Source organism: Marmota marmota, unplaced genomic scaffold (genome assembly GCF_001458135.2).
Source record: "Marmota marmota marmota unplaced genomic scaffold, marMar, whole genome shotgun sequence".
Lineage (NCBI taxonomy): Eukaryota > Metazoa > Chordata > Mammalia > Rodentia > Sciuridae > Marmota > Marmota marmota.
In genome coordinates, this window is record NW_026000174.1 from 63829176 (window position 1) to 63843046 (window position 13871).

The 13871-nt window shown below is 58.7% G+C and overlaps 1 long non-coding RNA gene across 2 annotated transcripts; it reads left to right on the forward strand.

The window, feature by feature from the left end:
• Positions 1-1462: 1462 nt before the first annotated feature.
• LOC107135901 lies at positions 1463-4216 on the forward strand. Of its 2 annotated transcripts, none has more exons than XR_007342218.1 (2): positions 1463-1747; positions 3848-4216. It is a non-coding gene; the product is annotated as an uncharacterized LOC107135901 (long non-coding RNA). The 2 variants fall into 2 exon arrangements; XR_001502624.2 differs by lacking the exon at positions 1463-1747 and adding an exon at positions 1755-2592.
• Positions 4217-13871: the final 9655 nt, after the last annotated feature.

Consider the following 13871-nt stretch of genomic DNA (forward strand, 5'->3'; position numbering starts at 1 on the left):
ATACATGCACATGTGCACACACCACACACTTGTGTGTGCATACACACAGCACATGCACACGTTACACACCAGACACACACAAACCACACACACCACACATACTCTTGACACCACACACCACACATATCACACACATACACACCCTCCATGCACACGCCACACATGCATACCATACCACATGTACCACACACACACACACACCACACAAACACACACACATGCACTTGGGCATACACACCACACACTCGTGTGCACATACACACTCACACATCACAATACATCACACTCCACATGCACACACTCCACATAACACACAAACCACACATGTACACCCCCCCACACACACACGCACACACACTGTGGCGCTCGGAGCCTGGTGAGGCCTGAGGACTGCCGTCCGGGCCTGCGTGGCTAAGCCGGGTGCAGGCAGGTGACCAGGGGTATGTCAGCCCTGCTCCCGGGTGACAGGGCGCCCCCGCTCTGCCTCTGCTGTGATCCCTCGGGCACTTTCTCCTCCAGCTCTGGCCTCCTCTCCTGGGCCGAGGGTGACAATGGCGGGTTAAGAGGCTCAGAGGACAGCCTCAGGCACCTGGTGGCCCCGTGGCTGCCTTCCCCCCCAGGTCGTGGGGTCAGCAAGGTCTCACGGGAAGCCACTGGGCCTGAAAGACCGGGTGACACAGGACGGGGGAGGAGGGTGAGTGGCCGGCTGGCCCCGCCGTGCTGGCCAGGGGGTCTCAACCACGAGGCAGGGAGCCCGGGTCCAGAGGACGAGGGACCTCCCCACAGACCCGGGGCCTCCTCCCAGAGAGTCTGGTGGGGACCCTGCGGCCTGCGCAGCCTCGGCCTCCCGGAGTGTAAATTCCACATTTGCATCGTGGCCTGCCCGGCCCCAGGGGCCGCTGACCTTTACAGCCGCTGCTCCTCCGCCTTCTCCCCAGGCCTCGGCTCAGCGGGGCTGGCCACGCCTGCCAGCCTTGGAGGCGGGCAGCCAGGGCAGGGGCTGTTGGGCAGTCCCCAGATTGTCCTCTCCTCCCTCGGCTCACTGTCCCCTGGCTGTCCCCTGACTCAGAATCAGCTGCCCACCTGCCGCAGGACTCCCTGTGCCCCCCACTGCGAGTCACTGCCTGACACATGACAGCTTGGGTCCCCAGATTAGCAGTGTCACCGAGACATCATCGCCCTTGGCTGCTGAGACGGCCCCCCAGGGACTCCCTGTCTGTGCTGAGTGGCAGCCGAGCTGAGCCCACGGAGCGTCTCTGGGCTCCCAGTGTGACAGGAGGAAACCCCTCCCCAGCCACCCAGGTCCCCAGAGGACTCTTGTCCCCAGCGGCTTGGTCAACCCACAGAGTGAGCAAATCCCCCCAAGATACATTTAAATGAAAATCCGTCTCCGGCCCCTGGGACATCAGGGTCTGTCTCTGGCCCCAGGAGCTGGGACACCTGCCCCGGGGTCAAAGGGCAAGGACCATATATTCATTTTTGCAGTCACCCCCACAGGTGTCCTCTGGCCACATGCTGGGGAGCTTTGGAACGCAGCATGGATTGAACACCGTTCCCCGCAAAGGGTACGCGGAAGCCGGTGTTCCAGCACATCACGATGTGACCTTATTTGGAGATATGGCGTTGCAGATGTGACAGGTGAAGGTGAGGTCCTCCTGGGGTGGACTGGCCCTTCATCTCTTAGGTCCGTGTCTTCAAGAAGAGGGAAGACGGCCAGCGGCACCAGGGCCCTGACACAGGACACCAGGTGACAACAGGCACAGAGACTGGAGTCCTGGACCTACAGGCCAGGGCTCACCCGGGACGGGAAGGGAGGAGTCTCCTGCAGGTCTTGGTGGGAGGTTGGCCCTGCAGACCCTGGATGTCAGGCTTCTGGCCTCCGGAGCTGTGAGGCAGCTCCCGGTTGCAGGTTTAAGGTGTCCAGTTTGCGGTTGGTCATTTGTTAGGGCAGCCCGAGGACTCGAGCGCGGAGCGAGTTAGGGTCCTGGGGCTGCTGGAGCTGGCGAGGTCGCGCCGGATGGAAGAGGAGCAGGCAGGTTAACAGGGGCGTGCACAGCGACGGACGTCGGGCCGCCGTAGCTGGCCCTTATCATTGGTCACTACCTGTCTGGCTCTGGTTTTTTGCTGGTTTGTTTGTGGAGACAGGGTCTTGCTATGTTGTCCAGGCTGACCTTGAACTTCAGGGCTCGGCAGATCCTCCCACTTCAGTCGCCCAAGTCCCGGGGACTGCAGGCACGCGCCACTCCGCCAGGCACCTCGCCTCGTGGGTCTTGCGACATCCCCCTGGGCTGCCCGCTCCGGAGCTACTGTGCCCACTTCCCAGACGAGAAAACGGGGGCAGAGGCTGGACACGCTGGTCGAAGGCGTGGAGGAGATCCAAACCCAGGCCACTGGACCAGGCGCCGCGCTCATAAGCGCGGCCCCAGGCAGAGGGCCAAGAGGGGAAGAGGATCTGGGGCCGGGACCCTTTAGAAGAAGAACCGGGTCCTTTCACACACACCAGGCCACAGCCGGCCTCCTGCTCCGACCCGCGGGGGCTCCCGGGTCTGGTGCGCAGGGCTCTTCCCGCCCCTCAGCCAGCGCCCAGCGCAGGTGAGCAGCAAAGCCAGCCCGCGGGAGTGGGGGAGGGCAGGGACTTGAAGTGAGGTGACCCGAGATGGAGTCCTGGTTCCGCTTCCCAGTGTGACTCCGGACCTGGTCCCTTCCCCGTGACCTGGGCAGGAGAAGGGGCCCCTAGTTGCGAGGGGCTCCCAGCAGGGCTGTAGAAGGGTCCCCACCTGGACCCCCTCTGCCCGCACGGGACCAGGCGGCGAGCTGGCCCTGACCTGCTGGGGACCCGCGGCCTGTGCTCAGGGGTCCCCCGGGGATGCCTTCCCTCCTTCCAGAGTCATGCAGAAGCACCCCCCTCTGACCTGCCGTGGTCACCTGGTGGGGTGTCCCCAGGGCCTCTCCCAGGGAGGCTAGAGACTGGCCAATAGGAGGAGCCTGCCCTGCGCTCACTCTCTCCCTGGGCGGTCGGCCTGGAGGTGGCCCCCCGGTGCCTGGCGCCCTGGCCCACCCCCACCCCGGGCCCTCCCTCACTGTCCCCACCGCAGTGGCTCCCCTCCCTGCCTCCCTCCCTGGCTGCCCCGTCGTCACCCTTCCCCCTACACAGTGCCAGCCTCCCAGGGGTGGAAGACAGGGCCGCCCCCCCAGCCCATGGGCGGATTCCATAGCCGTCTCCTGGAAGAGCGCAGGTGACAGGGTAATTAGCCGCCTGCCAGCTAGCCACCCCAGGAGCGGCTCTGCCCTGGAGGGTCGGTGACAACACGAAGGCCGCTTGCACCCACTGTGGCCAATCTGCCTCCCTCAAGGGCTGCTGGGTGCCGGCAACTTGAGTGGACCCAACCTCCCAGTCCGTCCGGGGCCTGGTCAACCATGGAGCCGCACTACGTTGGGGGTGGTGGACGGAGTTGAGCCTGTGCCCTCAGAAGGCCTGGGTTCCAGTCCTGCCCTTGCTTTGCTGTGTGATCCTGGCAAGTCATTCGCCCTCTCTGAATATCTATCTCCAGGATGGCAGATGAGGTACTTAGAGCCCCCTCCGCTGTGTGGCTCTGCAGACTCTTGATTGCCCACCTGATTACTATTCCCTCCCTCTCTACTTGCTAACCATACTCTAGTTTTGTTCCAAATTGTCATGGCTCCCATCCCTGTTGATGGATCAGCTTCTTCACTTTCTGGCTGACCAGTGAAGCCTAAACAGAAGTTGTTGACCACTCAGGGTTCCAAGAGAGTCTTTGCTTTTTTAAATAAGGGGCTGACTGGGCTAGCAGATTCCTTTAGGTCTCAACCCCTCTTTATCTTGCAGGAATCTACATGTGATGCCTGGAGGTGCAGCAGCCATTACGGCACTACAAGATTGAAAGTCAACATCTAAAACGGGGGACACAGGAGGCTGGAAGACATCTGGACACCAGCGCTCCGGCCCTGGGACCCTCACCTCCAGATTCCTTGTTAGATGACAAGACCTGAAGTGTTTAAGTCACAGTTTTCAGGTTTTCTTTGACAAATGCATTCCCCGTGACACCAATTGGAACCTGGTTGTGGATGTCCCCACTGCTCTAGGACACTTTAGGATGTTTGGAGCCTGTGACATGGTGACACTATTGAACACCTGTTGACTGACTAACCGGCTGGAGGATGAATGAATAATAAACATCAGGTTTCTACAAGCTCATGATGATGATCATCTTGTGTCCTTATTTCGATGACAGTGACCCTAGGTATTGGGGACGTGCCGTCCTCTGTCTGAAGCACTATCTCATTTAGTCCTCACGGCGACACTGAGGTAGAAACCCGACTGTGCCCACTGTGCAGCGGAGGAAAACCGAGTCTCACAATGTCTCCCACGGCTCCTAGGAGGAGAGACGGGCGTTGGACCTGAGCGGGTGGCTCAGAGTCACCTTCCGACGCCCTCAGCCACAGCTCCAGCTCCATCGTTTGGTGTCTTGGCCAAGGGCAGTGTGGGAGGGCAGGTGTCCACTGAGTCTCCTGGTCACCCTGCTGGGCTGGACAGGAGGAGCTGAGAGCTGGGGTTGGTGGGGGGAGCCGGGCTGGCAGAGGGGCCCAGCAGGGAGGGCATCAGAGGGCTGTGGTCAGCCCGGCAGCGAGGACTCCGTCTCCAGGGCCCCAGGCCTCGGCTCTCAGGTCTTAGGGGACCACAAGGCACCGTCCACCTGAACCACTGCCCCTCGGAGTTCCCCGAGACACCTGCAGGGAGAAGGGAGCAAGTGGAGGAGGGGGTCAGCTGTTCCGAGCCCCCTCTGCGTGGCTCCCCCGGCTCAGCCAGCTTGGCCCGCGGCCCAGGGCCTCGTCTGGAGATGAAGAGGTGAGTGGGCAGCAGGCCCCTGCCCCTTCTGGCCTCTGCTCCAGGTGAGCCCCAAGAGGTGGGGGGCCCAGGGGGGGGCACCCCCCGACCCGACATGGAGGACGGGAGACTCAGACCAAAGGAAGAGAAGGAGATGCCGAGCAAGAAGCAGGGAGAGTGTTCCGGAGACAGAACTGGCACGTGCAAAGGCCCGGTGCAGCACGAGGCCGGAGAGGGGCCACTCGGGCAGTGGGGCTGGGCCGAGGGCGGGAGGGACCCCAGGGATCGTTGCCTGAATGGAGGGTGCAGCAAGGGGGGCAGCGGCAGGGAGACTCAGGCTGTTCAAAGAAGGACCAGGCCCAGCTGGGCCTGGAGCCCGGTCCCTGAGGCTGGAGCTAGACCGCAGAGCTCCTGAGGAGCACCCGCCAGGCGAGGACGAACCCGCTGGGCAGGGCCACGTGCACAGGGGAAGATGCACCAGGCCCCAAGCCCAGTGCTGGCCACCGTCACACCACCCCCAACCCCTGCTGGGTGAGGGGGGGGTGGCCCAGGGGACCACGGCGCCTCTTCTCTCTTGCTCCGTCCTGGATGCACAAGGCGATGTGGGTCAGATGCCGTGGGGGGATTGAGGGCTCGGCCGCTGCTTCCTGGGACGGGGAGTGGAAGTGCTTCACTGAGGGCTGAGCTTAGGACCTTAAATGTCCCCCAGGCCCAGGGGCTACAGGCTCAGCCCAGCGGGCACTCTTGGGAGCTGGTGGAAACTTAGAGTTGAGGCCCAGTGGGAGGCCTGAGGCCATGGGGGTGCCCTTGACAGGCACAGGGGGGCTACGCCTTATCTCTCTTGTCTCAGCCACCAAGAGATAGCAGCTTGCCCAGCTCAGTGCTCTAGCCGTGACATATGGCCACCCCTGGCCCAAAAGCAAGGGGGCCAACTAACCAGGGGAACCATGAAACCTCCAAAACTGTGACCAAAACACACCTTTTTCTCTTGTGAGTTAATGATCTCAGGTATTTTGTTACAGTAACACAAAGCTGACTAACACATTGAAAAGACAAATGAATTAACTTGTCAACTCCTCCCCTGGGAGAACAGAGATGCGATCGATTTTTGCAAACCAGTGACTTTTCTCAGCAGAGTCAAATGTCCATTTTCTTGCTTTTCTTCATGTACCAAGTCTTGGTTCCAGAGATTCTTGTGAATTAATGCAATATCTACAATGATGCCCACAGCGGCTGAAGGACCTTTTGCAATGTTGAAACAGATCCTATTACTCTTATATTTGTATATATAAATTTAGATATAACATGCATAAAATGTGATGCTGATTCTTTATATCACCAACTACATGGGCACTGAACACTACAAATGCCAATAAGAATCTTGTCGAATAATTATAAGAATAGAATCTTGTTTCCCCAAATGGCAAACAAGATTCTATTACAATTTCAGAGAGAAATAAAAATTTGGATTTCATTTCAAGTGATGATTTCAGACTGTTGTATTTATTAGAAAAGTGATGATTTCAAATACAAATCATTGATTATAATTTGTTTTTTTGCCTTCTCCTTTCAGCAAATGACTTTGAATGTTCTAGAAAGATCCCATTTTGGAAAAAAAATGTTTGCAAGATTTTACATTTACTATGATGTATCTTTTTTTCATAAAAACCGTATTTCATTTCTTTCGTCTTTTGGCTCATCCTGTCACTGGAACACAAATTAATAATTTTGGTGAAACAAAAGCATGAATATCTTTATGGACTAAGACAATAATAATCTATGAATTATGTATGTCTTTATTTCACCCCTTGTCTAAACCCAGCCGGTGCATCCACAGAATACCCAAATACGAAAGCGTTCCAGCATATAAAAAACAGAGCTTCAGACGCACTTCTTCATTTTGCCACTATAAAGGTATATTCTTCAAGGCAAGAGGAGAGGACGTACTTTATTTAACAGCTTGTTTGCTTGCTTTTTAAATATTTAAGTGCGTGGTATGTGGGTCTTCGCTTGTGCTTCTGTAGATCTCAGAGGCGACCTGGATTTTAAAAAAAAAAAAAAAAAAAGACAGTTTTACTGATACAGAAATTCACAAACCCTGAGCAGTCTGCCCTGAGCTCCCGTCCACAGCACTTTTTATTTTATTTATTTATTTTTATTTTTTGGTACCGGGGATTGAACCGAGGGGTGCATAACCATGAAGCCACATCCCCAGCTCTTTTATTTATTTACTTATTTTTTTTTATTTTGAGACAAGGTCTTAGAGAGTTGCTAAGGCTGGCCTTGAACTCGTGATCCTCCTGCCTCGGCCTCAGTCACTGGGGTTAGAGGTGGGTGCTGCCACTCCTGGCTTCAGTGATTTTTGGGGTTTTTTGGGGGGGTTGGGGGATTGCACCCAGGAGTGCTCAACCACTGAGCCACATCCCCAGCCCTTTTTGATATTTTATTTAGACACAGGGTCTCGCTAAGTTGCTGAGGCTGGCTTTGAACTCGCGATCCTCCTGCCTCCGCCTCCCAAACCGCTGGGGTTACAGGCGTGCGCCACCGCGCCCGGCTTTCAGTGGTTTTTAATGAATTCACAGAGTTTCCATCCTTCACCACTAATTCCCAAGCGGTTATATCACTTCTGAAAGAAACGGTCCCCATTGGCCGTCGGTCCCCTCTCCTGCCCACTGCAGTCCCTAGACACCACTAACCTTTCTATGAATTTGCCAGTTCTGGACATTCCATATAAACGGATTCATACCATAGGTGTCCTTTGTGTCCAGCTCTTTCACTTACCATGTTTCCAAGTTTCACCCACGTGGTAGCGTGAGTCAGTACTCATTCCTCTTATTGCCAAATAATATCCATCACAAATATTCCATTAGATGGCTAGGCCCGTCATTCTTGAGTTGATGGACATTTTCCTTCTTTCTTTTACTATTATGAGAAATGCTCCTAGGACGATTCCTGCACAGTTTTTTTGTTTTTGGTTTTTTTGGCGGGGGGGGCGGGGGGGTGCATGCATTTTCAATTCCCGTGGACACGCACCTAGGAGCAGATTTGCTGGGCTGGGCTTTATTCTTGAGGACCTGCCAGATTGTTTTCCAAAGTCATGGGACCACGTTGCAGGCGCACCAGCCGTGCACACGGGTTCCGGTGTCTCTGTGTCCTCGCCAGCACTTGTTATTGTCTGTGTTTTTCTGACCGCCCTCCCTCTGGGTGCTGAGGTCTGGATTCGCCTTTCCCTGGCGAAGGCCGAGATGAGGCTGAGAGCTTTCTTACGAGGACATTGGCCCTTTGTAAATCTTCTTCAGAGATGCCTGTTCAAGTCCTGGGTTCTTTTTCTAATTGAGTGACTCAGGTTGGGTTTAACACAGGGACAGGGCGGCAGCACAGAACTCGCGTGCTTGCTGTGACATTCTGTGACATTGGGGCCTGTGACGTTGGGACAGACACACACTTCCTCTGAGGCTTCACGGAGGCAGTCAGGCTGCCCGGACTCCTTCTCCCCTCCGTTACTGCACAGCTCCCGGGTCTCTGATAACCCTTCTCTGACCGCAGAGTGATCCCTGGCCCCGGGACAGTGGGCTGGAGCCAGCTGGTGGCTGTGGTCGAGAACTCGGGCTTGGACCCGCCTGCCTGGACCCCGCTCGGCTGCCCCCCGCCCCCGGCCTCGGCCGTGCACGCCTGGGCAGCCCACCTCCCAGTTCCCTGCTCTGTGCGATGGAGTGACACCGTCCTTCCAGAGCCATCGGAGACCTGGCTGAGAAAGTACAGGTCTACTGCACCTGCGTGTGACCAGCACCCGGCACCTGGCCCCTGGGCACAGGACTCCCAGGGACAGACTCTCAACTCGCAGGACTTCCCGCGGATGGACGGTGCTGGTTGGAGGAAGCCCTTGGGGTGTCCGGCTGACACTTGTCCTCCTGGGATCGCTTCTGAGGCCCCCCCGTGGCACAGGGCAGAGTCCCGACCCAGACAACCCCTCCTGGGAGCCCTGTGGTCTGGGGCGGAGGCCTGGTTCCAACCTCCAGCCCCGATGGTCCACCCACGCCTTTCCTCCCTCCTCTGTGTCACCCGGGCCTCTGCCCTCCTTCCCAAGTGACATGTGACTCAGGGGATGTGAGAGGCAGCTGGAAAGTGACATAACACCCCTTAATTACCCCCCTGAACCCCAGCACTTAACATTAGCGGCAGAGGCTGGGCCCAGGGGCAGCCCTCCCTCCCCACCCGGAGCCGGGCTTCTCACCCTGCTGGGGCTGGGTCAGGTAGAGCCAGGGGCCCTGCCCCCTAGGGTGCAGCTGGCAGCTGGGGCTGTGAGTCATGGGGAGCAGAGTGGCATTTGCCCACCCCTGCCATGTTTTTTAATGTTGGGGAAGCCCGGGCCGGAGGGTTGGAGAAAGTGGTCAGAGTGTCAGGGGCACAGGCTCTGGAATGGGAGAGCTGCAAATGGTCAGCCTCCTGCTAACTGTGTGTCCTTAGGCAAGTGGCCAAACCTCTCTGGGCGTGTTTCCTCAGCTGAAAACACACACTTCCTAAGCACAGGGGCCACGGGATTTAAATGAGATGGTCCAGGTGAAGCAGGTGACACCAAGCCAGATGGACAGACCTCGTCATTGTCGAAGTGCCACACTTCAGCGTGCAGTGGGACCAGGTCCCCAGACTCATCCCTCATTGCACCGAGTCCCACACCTGCTTAACCACCCTGCTTCTGTCCCAGAGGGGGACACTAAGGCAGGGGGAGCCTAATGCCAGACCCCAGGTCACCGGCTAGTCCACAGTAGGACTGGGACTACAGCCCCACCTCGGGCACCCGAGCTCTCGGAGGCCATGTGCTTCCTTGTGTGGCCTCCGTTGAGGCCCCACTTCTGATCCCCTCCAAGAGGCCGCCCCCTCCAGGAAGCCTTCCTGGCTGCCTCTAGCAGGGTCCCCCATATCCCCAGGGGCAGCTCCAGGGCAGGGTCTTCTGTGAGTCTTCCGGGACAGAGCCCGTGGGGATTACAGGTCACTGTTCCTTATGGTGAGTAGGAGAAGGGGGACCCAGCAGGTGTGGACAGAAATGTAGGCTGGGATGACCACTGGACCTGGAGGATAGGGGTCAGGAGGGGAGGCGTGTCTGGCCAGCTCTGCACCCAGGTGGGTGACGGTGGCTTCATCCCCAGGGGTGGCCTGGTCAGGAATGGAGGGCTCCGGGTCTGTGGGATCCATGGCCCTAACTCTGGGTGCCTGCTCCTCAGCTGTCACCTGCAGACAGGGACAGAAACGGCCAGCCTCCTGCACAGAGGGAGGGCGGAGTGAGGAGCCCAGAGGACTGGTCCCTGCCTGTTCCCTCCTGGTCAGTGGTCTCTGGTTCCCAGCCTGGGCCTCTCCTGTCACCTGGGCATCCACTCAGGTGTCCACCCCTTGGAGGACACTTCTAGAGGGACCCTGGAGGGAGCCAGGGGTGACTTAGCCACATGCCCCCCCTTCCTGGTCATGCTGGAGCTCCCCCTCGGGGACCCGCAGGGGGGACCTGGGGCATCCCTGTCCTTCTACTACCCCCCCCCCCAGGCCACCGACAGACTGTCTTCTGGGTCCTCATGCACACACCATCTCATTTAACCCTTCAAGGTGTGAGTGGGGAAGCCAGGCCCAGGGGACCCTCCCAAGGACAGGGCCATCAGACCCAGTCTGTGATCCATGGAGGGCACCCCACCTGCCCCTCCCCAGCGGGCTGCCGGGACTCCAGGGCTTCACAGAGAGGGAGGCGGACCTGGGGCGTGGGCTGAGGGCCAAGTCCTTCACTGGCCGGTCCCCACTGAGTGGCTCAGGGGCCCCAGCTTCTCTCTTGAAACCCCTCCCTCGGGTGGGGAGGAGCCTTCCGGTGGGCGGGGCATCTGAGCTCCGATCCCCCCAGGGCTGCTGGTCAGCGGGCCACACCCTGGGCAGCTGCTCTAGGGTCACCCACGCCCTCCTCACCTCTCCCCGCCCCCCAGCATCCCACCCTCACCCACCAGCAGCCAGATCCCGACGGACGGCCGGGCACACCAGCCCCAGCATGGCGGGGAGGGGCGGGCATGACCCCTCCTGGCCACCCCGGCTCTCCCTCCACAGGCCACGCGGTCCACATGCCCAGGGCAGCACAGTTGCTCCTGAGCACACATCAGACTCACAGGCGGACCAGCCCGGGTCCCACGAGGAAGAGAGAAATGTGTCCCCGGCTCCTTGGATGCTCCCACCCGGGCCCCAGTGCGCGAGCCTTGAACAGATGCTCCCTCGTGACACGGGACACACGCAGAAGGTTGTTCCCGGAAAGGGCTCCAGGAAACCTCAGGCGAGGGCTGCCTCTCCGTTTCCACCCGAACCAAGGGGAGAAGGGCCCTGGAGGTGCCCGGGGTCTCCCTGCAGTGGCACGTCCTCCTCCTCACTGTTATGGTGACGTCACAGCGGAGAGAAGACCACACAACCCTGGGCACTGGGAGAAGACAAAGGAGCCACCCAGGGATGTGGAAAGAGTTCGTTCCCCCCACCTGTCTCCCTCCATGCAGGCTCATGGCCCTGGGGACGGAGGAGTCACAGAGGACATGTCCCTGTGGCTGGGGGCCTGGCCCAGGGACCAAGCTCATCTGCACCAAAGATGGCACGTTTCCAAACATCCTACCAAACTGCCTTCCTGGGAAGGAAATGCTGAAGGGCCGGGGGCAGGTCCAGGGTAGAGCACCCGCCCAGCACGCTCGGGCCCTGGTCCCGCCCACAAACAAGAAAATAAAAGAAGGCTCTGGAAAGTTTCCTGAGTTTGGGTTGCTATTGGAATGAAATTGCATCTGCCTGTGGCTGCTTAGGGGATGTAAGTGCCCCCTGGAGTTTTTCTCTTTTTGCCTAATTCATGCATTTATTTCAAAGGCAGAACAAGTGTGCACAGAGGGCTCTTGAGAGATTCCTTCCCAACCTGCATGGAGACAGCAAAAAACAAAGAAACTGTGGCAAGCGCTGTGGAAGCTGAATCTTCCCCGAGGTAAACAACACTTGGAGGTATCCGGTCCAGGGTTGGTGTGGCAGCTCCACAAACAGGCATCCAGATTTCTGGTTGTTTGCTCATCCTTAACACGTGCCTTCTACCTTGGGATCCAATGGGGCTGCTCCAGCTCCGGCACTCACAGGTATATTCCAGCCAACAGAAAGGAAAAAGAGACAAAAAGAGTATAATTCCTTGCCTCTGAGAAAAAAAAAAAAAAACTTCTTGTACTCCACGGAAGAACTTACTCAGTCGACTATGCATGACTGTAGGGGATTCTGGGAGACGTAGTCTTCGTTTCAGGAAGTTTCAGGCCCAGCTAAAACCAGGGGTTCTATGGCCAAGAAGACAGAAGAACAGATGTTGGAGAACAGTTGGCAGTCGCTGGCCTGTCATATCCTCAGCTCCCCTGGGGACGGTTGGCTGTGTCCTTTCTTGGCACCAGGCCCCCGCGGCTTTGGATTGCTTGTTCTTTGTTCTTCTGGGTTATTTGTTCTGTGTGTCACTCCTGATTCTCCAGCACAAAACCAGAGTTGCCTGAAAAGCAAGACTCGGGGCCCAGAACCGAGCCTTCACTTGGTCACTCAGAGCCCTTGGCCACGGGGTCTCCTCGCCTGCCGCAGCCCTGCAGCCTCTACCCGCCACTCGGGGTCACCTGCCCAGTCCATCCCTCGCTCCCTCTGCCCCAATGCCCCTCCTGGGCTGCGCCGGGCTCGCCCTCTCTCCTGCCCTCCCTTGGGCTTCCGGAGCCTTCCGTCATCTCTATTTATAGTTCAAGTCAGGTGCCCCTGGACACGCGGCCGGCAGGGAAGGGCCTCGCCTGGGAGAGCAGGTTCTGCCACCTGCCTGGGGGAGGGCCGGGGTTTCCAGGGCCGCTCCTCTGGCCTCATGTCCCCCTCACTGTGTCCATCCACGGGGGAGACGGCCCCCAGGCCGGGGCAGCTGTATCCCATGCACCCAGTCTTGCTGTGTGCCCCGTGGCCAGGAGGTGCCCAGCTCTGGGCCTGACCCTGACCCTGGTCCTGCTCATGGGTGCGTGTTGGCCTGCGTACCGCGTCGGGTGGTGGAGAGGGGACTGAGCGGGGCTGGGGATGGAGGAAGGCCCCCTGTGGCAGGGCTGGGTGGCCACATGGGAGCTGGCTGGGCGGCCAGGAGCCTGGGCACTCGGCTTCCCTCTGCTTCCACCCAAGTGCAGACACGCACCATGGGGGGGGGGCAGCGGCCCCTCCAGGAAGCCCAGCGTGGGAAGCGGAAAGGCCATGTCCCCACGCTCAGAGTCCCCCTTCTCCCCTCACCCAACCAGCTCCTCCCGGTCGGCTCCACCCGGGATCAAATCAGAATACCCAGGGGTCCTCGGGCTGACCCCCGCCAGCCCATCACGGCCTCCGCGACTCTGATCCCAGAGGCCTCCGTCCACCAGGCTCCAGACGTCCCCAGCCCCACCCCTCCAACGGGCTGACAAATCTGGATTGGGGGCCAGGGGACCTGGGATCTCGAGTCAGACCCGAGCCCCGACCCACCCCCACTTACACACCCATTTTCAAAGGCACAGACGCGGATGCCAGGGACACGCGCCTGCTGTCTGCTGGGTGTTCCCCCGTCCCTTTTATAAGCCCCCACGCCCAGCCCTGACTACCTGGACCCAGCCCTTGACCCTTGAGCGACTGTAGGAACACCCTGTGCAAGGCTCAGCCCTATTGTCACCGCTGAGGTTGTAGGCCTAGTGACCAGACCTTTCTGTCTGGCAAGACGTGACAGCAGAGCTCCGCGCCTCTGCCCTCAGCCTTACCTGAACACTTCAGCTTTCAAAATCAGATGGACCTGGCTGTGTGACCTCAAGCAAGTTACTAGCCCTCTCTGAGCTTCAGTCTGACACATGGTGCTCCCAAGAGGCCTGAGAAAGGGACTTATTGTCCCCCATCTCTGTAGGTTTTAGATCCCACTCTCCCTCCCTCCCTCTTGGAAGGTAAGGGGGTAAGTACCTCTGTGGGGGTGAGGTGGGAGAGAAGAGGACCACTGCATTCTGTACCTCACTTCAGCAGCTGT